Source organism: Labeo rohita, chromosome 6, assembly GCF_022985175.1.
Source record: "Labeo rohita strain BAU-BD-2019 chromosome 6, IGBB_LRoh.1.0, whole genome shotgun sequence".
Classification (NCBI taxonomy): domain Eukaryota; kingdom Metazoa; phylum Chordata; class Actinopteri; order Cypriniformes; family Cyprinidae; genus Labeo; species Labeo rohita.
The window spans coordinates 22,862,475-22,871,685 of NC_066874.1; positions in this window are offsets into that span (position 1 = coordinate 22,862,475).

Sequence of the window (9,211 nt, forward strand, 5' to 3'; positions counted from 1 at the left end):
ATTGTGAGAAAAACATTTCTTTCAGTTGTGAGTTTATATCCCGCAAATGAGACTTCATAACTTGCAACTGTGTGTTTATATCTCACAGCTCTCAGAAAAAAGTCAGCATTGATGTAAACTCGAAATTGTGACAAAAAAAGTCAGAATTGTCAGATTCTCGCAATTACCTTTTTTATTTTGCATTCAGTGGCGGAAACGGGCTTCCATAGTGTTGCCATTATAATGACCCATTTCAAGTGTTTATGTGCTTTTCTTCTCTTTCTTCTTCTTCTTGATCTTAACAGTTCCCACTTGCTGTGGTGGAGCAGTTATGAAATATTGACCTTGTAAATACTTTACAGCATTTCAGTTTTTTTTTTTTTCTTCAGTAATAAATGTGCGTGCAAATTACAGCGCAGTGCAACTGTTACTGTACGGTGTTTGGCAGTGGTCAAAAGGGATTTAAATAGTGAATTTTAAATTTATTTCTTTGTGTAAACTCAGAGAAGTGAATTCAGACGGCAATTAAAAAATTACCACACAACCTTGGTGTTTGGCAAAAAAAACAGTAGGTAGGTTTTCACATTCTGGATTTGGTCGGCAATAAAATCGCTTACATCCCCATTGGAAACAATTACCGACTGAATTGGTCTAACGGCTACCATCAAATGTTTGTTGCCAACATTCTTCAAAATATCTTCTTTGGTTTTTGGCCGAAGAAAGAAAGTCATACAGGTCTGGAACAAGTGGAGGATGAGAAAATGATGACATAATTTTCATTTTGGGGGGAACTATCCATTTTGCAAGTTTGTGCATAGATTTCTTATACCCACTTCATAGGCCTAACATTTAAATTAAACTCTCCTCAAATGAACATTTACAGAATGACTTTGAATAAAGGTTAGTTCATTTTTGATGATCGAGATTCAAAGATCCAATCAGTGAAATTATCTGATCTTCCTATCACTAGGCAGTACTGCTTTCTTGTTCAGAATTGCAAACTCATGTCTCTGTGTTTGTCTTGTTGTTAGGCCGACTGTTTTGTACAATGTGATGGGTTATGTTCATGATTATTCTTCATAGTGAAAGCTTTAAGATAATATTGGCTATTGGTAAAATTATAAAATAATTTAAAATTCAAACATTTCATGCCTACATATGTATTTATTCATTTGGTATTCATTTCGTTAAAAAAAAAAAAAAAGGATGTATTTCTTAGCTCACACATTTGGCTAATATACAACTTGCATGCATGCATGCGTTAGTAACCCCACTCAGAGGAAGTCATATTTTTACCTTTTATGTAAGTCTTGTGGTCTTATCTTTAGCCAGCTCAATGAAAATTTGATGTAGCTATCCACAAAAAAAAAAAAAAAAAAAAAAAAAAAACTATTTTCAGATCTGTGGAATATTTTCACTAGCATCCCTACATCACATCAAAACAACTTCAATCAAGCTTGTAAGCATCTGACAAGGTATTTAAGCATTGTACGTGCCATCTGTTGTCCTTGTCATCGCTTGTTATACACGCAGATTATTCTTGTAACAGTGACATCACAAATTTGCTTCTCATCACTATGAACTAGAAAGTGAATCATTGAAACACTTGAAAGACTTCATAAAATACGGCTTCACCAAGTTAATGTTCCAAGATTTTACAGTGCAAATATACTTATAACAGTTGGAGCACAGCACCAAGACACCAAAAAAAGAAGCGCATGTGGACCAATTATTATTCGTATAGATTAATGCTTGGCAATGTTCAAGTCGGACAGATTTTTGTTCAGAAATCCAATCCCCAGCTGAGCTGTTTGCTTCACAAGCAAATCCCAGCTGCATCGGTCTTTTACAACACCTGTTCTGGGTTTTTTTCTACACGAGCTGCGCAGGTTCTTCGCAGCTGACTCACAAATCACGTCAAGTGCGTAAGTGGGGTGGACAGGTAGCCTTCTTCTGTACGCTAGTGTGCCATTCCTTCTGTCATCATTCATCCCCAAGGCCCACCCTTAAACCTCCCAATTGGTTATTTCCAGTCTTGAGGTTTGCAACAGATAAATGAGAGGTTCATTATAAAGAGTATGTCCTGATAACGCAATGCATCATTGACACATTCGTTAAAAAAGACACATAACAAATAAATATAAAAAATAAGTCACCTGCAGTCTTCTCCCAATATGTTTGTGCAGTCTTGTGTGGGGTGGTGAAGTGCTCTGAGCATAAGATGTTTCGCATGCTCAGTATTTTGATTAACTTACCTCTGGGGTATGAGGGAGATAAGATGTGTGATGAGAAATAAATATCATCATTTGGAAAACTATCAAAATTTTCATCCTGTTTTTAATAACACAAACCAAATACGCACACGCAATCTTTTTGTTTGTGTTAAATTGCATTTGGACAAGAGAAGATGAAATATTCATAAATAGTAAACCCAGACTTCCTTATACTAAAGCATGGAATTAGAAATGTGGATGAAACTGAAATTTTACAAGACACTGTGTTTATTCTAAAGTTTGCTGCAACTAAATACAATAAATAAGCAAATATGCTATATTGCATTTAAACAGCAGTTCAAGGCACAAGTGTGTAAATACATAAGAAACAACAATGGAGTTTCTTTTGCGTAAACTACTTCGGCCATAGATTTAAATCTCAAGTCGACCGTTTTTGCAGCTGAGCCCCAGCCTCCATTACTAATTTGAAAACGTCACTTTAGAACTAGTAACTAATCAAAAGTTTATTGAGCTGTATTAAAAGCAGTATAATGTAGAGTTGAGTATTGTGAGAGAGATGGACTGAGCGACTGTGAGCATCTGATACAGTATTGATTCTTCAGCTTAGTCTCATATTTAGCATAAAACATTAGTAATGTCTGCAGAGGAAAATATATCTTTGTAGTACAAAGGGTGATTTCCAGTGACAGCGCTGCTGAGTGCATTTGTTGGCTGCATCTTACAATGTCATTGAAAGTAAAAATAACTTCCTTGTTTACAACCCTGCTTCAGTCTCTGTCAATATAAAGTTTTTACTGCTGACTCATAAAAACAGTCTCTTGTTGTCATTTAATGGCAGATCAATGAAACTAATCACCATCATGAACACACACACATTATTCTCATCATTCCCAATACTAAATGCTATTATTACTTACTACTATTATTTGAGAATAATAATATTTAATAAACAACAACAGCCATCATAAAAGTAGGCAATTCAGTCAAAAGCAGCGCTCTGATATAAAGCATTAAAAAGTATGAAGTGATGAGATTTTGCCCTCACTCAAAACTATTTGCTCTGGAACAAATAATAAATTAATGAGACCAAAGACTGCCTGTTAGATTTACCCAAAACTAATTATTTTTCATGTTCAACCTTTATGGAGACATCAGAGCCAGCGGCCAATTCCAGAAGAGCTGGCAGAGGTAAGGCTCTTCTCTGCGGGTTCATGAGCACTGAACGCCCGCTGATGCCCTGGCACTCACATCTCTGAAAACATCAAAGCAAATTTTCAAATAGACATTATTAACAAACCACATATTTGAAGTCTAAACAAGTACATTCTCACCTAAAAAAAACTTTAAAAACTACATCCCATGACACAAAAAACATATATTGGATTTGGGTGTCCATTATAACACTCACAAGCGGAATGATACAAACAGTAAAACAGTTGGAATTTCAATATCACTAGAATATCATAATCCTCTCAGCCAATCAGATTCAAGGACCTGAAAGAACCGTTTTAAGAATACAGTTATCCTCACTTATATATGAATGATAAAGTTCTATGTTCACAAACATTCAAAAGAAGTCTTTAATTTTAATTGGCAAGCCATTCATCTATATATTATGATCAAAAAGTCTGACATAACCTCTGTCTGCATGCTGGCATCTCATTTTAAGACTAATTCTTTTCATCAGCTAGACATCATAAGAATGTGATGTATGCCAGATGTCACTGATTTGAGATTTATGTGCATTTTGTTATGCTACAGATTCATACATTTAAATATGAAATTAATTTGCTTTCAAGTACCTGAGTAGCTTCAGAATAAACACTGCATTGCTTTCTCATCTGAACTCAAGAAGGGCAAATCATTATCAAGTATTTTACATGCTTTTGACAATAGACTATGTGGCTCTGGTTCAATTATGCATTTCTCCATGTCAGAAATATGTTTACGCTATATATGCAAATCGATGCAGAGTTTGCGATCTCAGATGAACCTCAGCCCACTGCTGACTTTTGCAAATGATGTCAATCCAACAGAGCTCCATGCTGAGAGCTTCTCATACACAGACAAGTATGATTAACCGTGTTTATGCACAAGGATGATATAATTAATGTGAAATTTAAAAAAAAAAAAAATGGTTATATTAAAAAGTGTAAACATTTATACCTTTACAAGAAACAAACCTTGATGGATGGTTAGTCCAACTGGATGATTTAATATACAGAACCCATGACCAATTTTTGATCACAGCCAACCAAGAACCATTGCTTTAGCAATTCTATATTGTACATTACAATTACACTTATATAGATAAAATGGTTTTCTGTTTTTAATGTAGTTATCTACGCTTCGTTGTCAGTGACCCAATAGCTTAAATGGTTAATCCAGCTAGGTGATTTAATATACAGGGGGGGAAAAGAGAGATGTTTTATTATTTCCACCCTTAATTTCAGATGTGCAGAGAAATTCCATGAGAGTCATTATCTGTATTTATAGGGCAGATACCTGACCAAAGAGATATGAATTGCATGTGCAAAGTCCACAGATGATGGGGTCACTGACGCTGTGTGATTTTCATTTCAGGTGCAGCATCTCTCTCTCTCTCCCTCTCTCTCTCCCTCTCTCTCTCTCTCTCTCTCTCTCTCTCTCTCTCTCTCTCTGTATATATAAGAATGTGTGTGGTTCTGTTTGAAGGTGGTTAAAGGGCAGAGGTTTGGCCTCTCACTCTCCCTCTCAGTAATTACGTTTATGGAAATGGTCTTGGCAGCCTTTGCCCTTTACTTCTTATTTCCTAGTGCAAGAAATCATGGAAATTCATGACTTAATAGAGGAAAAATGCTCCTTTAAGACTTTCCTTGAGTAGATGGCACAGATATGTGGCATAAAACTGCAGGAAACGGGGAAAGGAAAGCTGGGTCGCCAAAGCACATATTTTGTCTTTTGTTGATTACTGTCAGTTTCCCCACAGTGATTTATGTAAAGCAATTAGCATGAGTAATGTGGGAGCACACGCTTCTGTGTTTGTTTGTTCTCCCAAAAGAGCAGTGAAAAATTAAGCACCTGCACGGATCTATAACTAGGCTAAGCATTCTGGAAACAAGCAGCTGAGCACAAAAAGGCCTATGACAGCATTTTCAATTACACCGGATTGGATGTGCTTCCTATCAGTCTTTGCATAAAAAATAAGAATCTTATTTACTAGCCAATTATTTGTAAACATATGTAAATTAAGTGTAATAAATACAAATATCATATAAAAGTAAGTTTTAAATGGGTGCTGTGCACACTTTTTTATGTGTGTATGTACATGCATGAATTTATTTTATTTTATTTTTTTTTTTATTATTATTTTTTTTTTTTTTCATGAAATAAAGTGTTATATTACTGGAAAAACAAAAACTAAAATGTTTTGTCCAGTTGTTTATTCCTGTTGCATTTTGCTCTACAATTAGAATTCAGCTGGCCTCCTCAGCACAATCAGCCAAACATCAACGGAGGCCAAGGACTTTGTGTTGCCCCGATGTTGCATCCCCTTATCTTACTCAGTGCAACTCAAGGCAGCCGGTTCCCCTGGCAACACATCCTACCGAGTCTTTTTAAACCAACCCACTATCTTTTTCTCTTTGTTTAGCTCTCACTCTCATCACCATCTCTGTGGTACCTTCTTCTTACAACTGTTAGAAAATCTTAGGGTTTCAGTAGGCCAGCATGTCTCTTCCTTCAACCAAGTGAAGGAAGTCACATGTCATGCTGAAGGATCTTAGCACACCTCTTTTCTGTAGTTCTTTATATCGGACAGCACAGAGACAGTTTAGAGCATTTACAAAGAATGATATTACCAGACAGACCTCTGGTGATTTCATGTGAATGTTTTTATGTTTTACCCAAAGAATCCTCATGGTGGCAGACATTTTGAGATCACATGTATCTTAACACTGTCACTGTGGACTTTTACATGATGCTACGTCCACATCACTAGGTTTGAACTCCTAGATGAGTACTTTATTTATCAATGCAAATAAACACTGCATCGCTTTCTCATCTGAACTAAATCTGAGAAGGGCAAATCATTATGAAGTATTTTACACGGCTTTGACAATGAGCTTCATGCTGAGAGCATCTCTTACACAGACAAGTATGATTAACTGTGTTTATGCACAAGCATGATACTAAATTTATTGAAACAAACAATAAAAAATGGTTATATTAAAATTATAAAAATTATGACTTGGTTGTCAGTGACCCAGTACACTGTAAAAAACAATTTGTTGAGTCAACTTAAAATAATTTGTAACCTGGTGCCTTAAAATTTTAAGTTCAGTCAACTCAAAAAAAGTTTATTCAACTTGAAATGTTAAATTATACTAAGTGACAACTTAGATATTTGAGTTGAATCAACTTCAAATTTTAAGGCAGCTGCGTTACTTACCCATCTGTTAAGTTTAGCAAACACAAATATCTAAGTTCTTACTTAGTACAACTTAACATTTCAAGTTGAATAAACTTATTTTAGTTGACTGAACTTAAAGTTTTAAGGCAGCAGGGTAACAAATTATTTTAGGTTGACTCAACAAATTGTGTTTTTTATTTTTTACAGTGTAGATTGGTTAGTCTGATGGATGATTTAATATACAGAACCCATGACCACTTTTTTTTTACAATTACATAATAATACTTCTACTCCAATTGTTTTTTTGTTTGTTTGTTTTGTTTTGTTTTTTCATATATTTAGCAAAATGCTGGCTAACAAGTTTATAGTCACCAAATATGTTTTTTTTTTTAGGTAAATGTGACGTTACGTGACACTTTGTGTGGTTGAAACACTGACTGAGCGATTACTACGGCTGGGTATTTGATACCCAGTTGACACCGGTTCCTGAATGATACATTTTTTAATACCAATTTTCTGAAATCAATTTTAACAAGATTACATTATCTCAAAAATTTTTTTTTTTTTATTTTTTCAGCTTGTTGACATTTTTACAGACTCAAATACTCATGTCCTGAGCCACTGCACAAAGGAACAAAATGTAATCAACACAATAAATCAGTGCAAATACTTTTTCAGTTTCCACATATTTTAGGCTATACATATACACTAGTGTGTTTTCAGTTTAAAACGCATACTTCAGAATCATCATTTCTATTAATTTTCCACGGATTTACTGATGAGCATGAACTGGAAACAATAAAGTAAAATAAAAATAATAGAAAAAAATACAATAGTAAAAAATACAGTTGAAGTGAAACTAATAAACACGATTATGACAGTATATAATTTTATGTTATTTTCATGAGATTCTGCCTATTTTCATATTAATACTAGTAGTTTCAATCGATTAAAATTGTTTCTATGATTTTTTTTTCCCCTATTTAACCACTGACTACAGCCATTCAGCATTACAGTATAATTGAGAGCTATCACTTTAACATTTATTAGACTTTAAAAAATAACTTCTAATTTAAGTGAACTTTAAACAATCTTCACATAAACACTGTACTAATAAATGTCATATAGTTGTGCCTTTCAGCAAGAAAATATAGCCTAATTTAATAAAGTTATCAAACACTTAATCTTAAATTAAATAAAGATAAATCTTAAAATGACATAAATTATTGATTTCCTCCTTTTATTTTTGTTGATTAACAGACATCACAGCAGCTGGTTATTAGGATATTTTGGCTGCTGTTACTTTAAAGCTGAAACTGCTGAACTTGCACAGTTTTAAGGCAGCTTAATCGCCTTGTTTTCCAACTTCATGACTTAACTGATGACATAACTACGACATTGCATACTGGTAGTTTCATTTTGGTTTGAATATGATACAGCACTTTAATACAGCCTATACAGTGGGCGCCAGCACATTTGTGCATGCACTTGAAGAGCACGCACTACGAACACAGTAGAACGGCTGGCAGGACAGGAAGATTCCTTTTTACTGACATATGGCCTGACAGCATCTCATCTGACCGCTTTGAGCTATCAGTCACTCAGCATGCCATACTGCGCCAAAGCAGTATGTATTGTTTGAATACTGTAATAAAATGTACAGAATTTGAAATCTGAGATTTTCATATCAAAAGTAGCTAAGCACAAAATGTATTGCAATTTACTGGAAGGAAGGTGTGCTACAATGTTCCATTCATTAACTGACTAATCGATTCTTGGGATTTAAGAATCTATATTGTTTTGTAAAAATGAGAATCGATTAAAATTGAGAAATCAATATTTTTACCCAGCGACCTAGAGTGTCATTTGCAATATTTTACTGACATTCACAAATCCTCTACCGTTGCCTAGTGGGATAGTAAAGTGTCCACTGGATGCACACTTCCACGAGTCTCGCTGGAAGTTATTCAAATACTTTCCATCTACTGTTTTATAAATACTATGAATTCAGACATATTGCTCTTTCCGCATACTGTTTTTGCTTCCTACTGTATATTGTAGGAAAGTATGCAATTTTGGATTCAGCTTGAGTGTACCTTTAATATGAAGGCAAATAAATAACTTCTTTCTCCAAAACAGTAATAAAGGCCTCCGTGTGTAAATAAGCGATGAAAAACTACATTAGATTCTGTTTTTAGATTCTGCAGCCCAGTAAAATAAGATAAGATGACATATTTGTTTGTCCTAAACTGACACATCACATCCACACATTATTAACCACAGAGAATGGGTGAGTTTTGCCAGAAGTTATATGAATCTTGCTTCTGCATTTGGTATTCTGCATTCAGACCACATTTACCTCTCTTGGATCCTTTGGGATATTCTTTTTGGAACTGTTTCTGTTAAAATACTGCTCGGGTAAGGCTATTTCTTTGGCTGAAAAATACAGTATGTAACTGCTGGTGTTGTAAATGTGTTCTGTCCATGTTTCAGGTGCACTATTGTGCTTCGGGCAATTATAATCTGAGCTGAGGAAGAACTCCAAGACCCGCTGTGGTTCTCAGCGCCTTCATCTTAAGCGCTGATGTTTCCCTCAACTTGTTCTGAC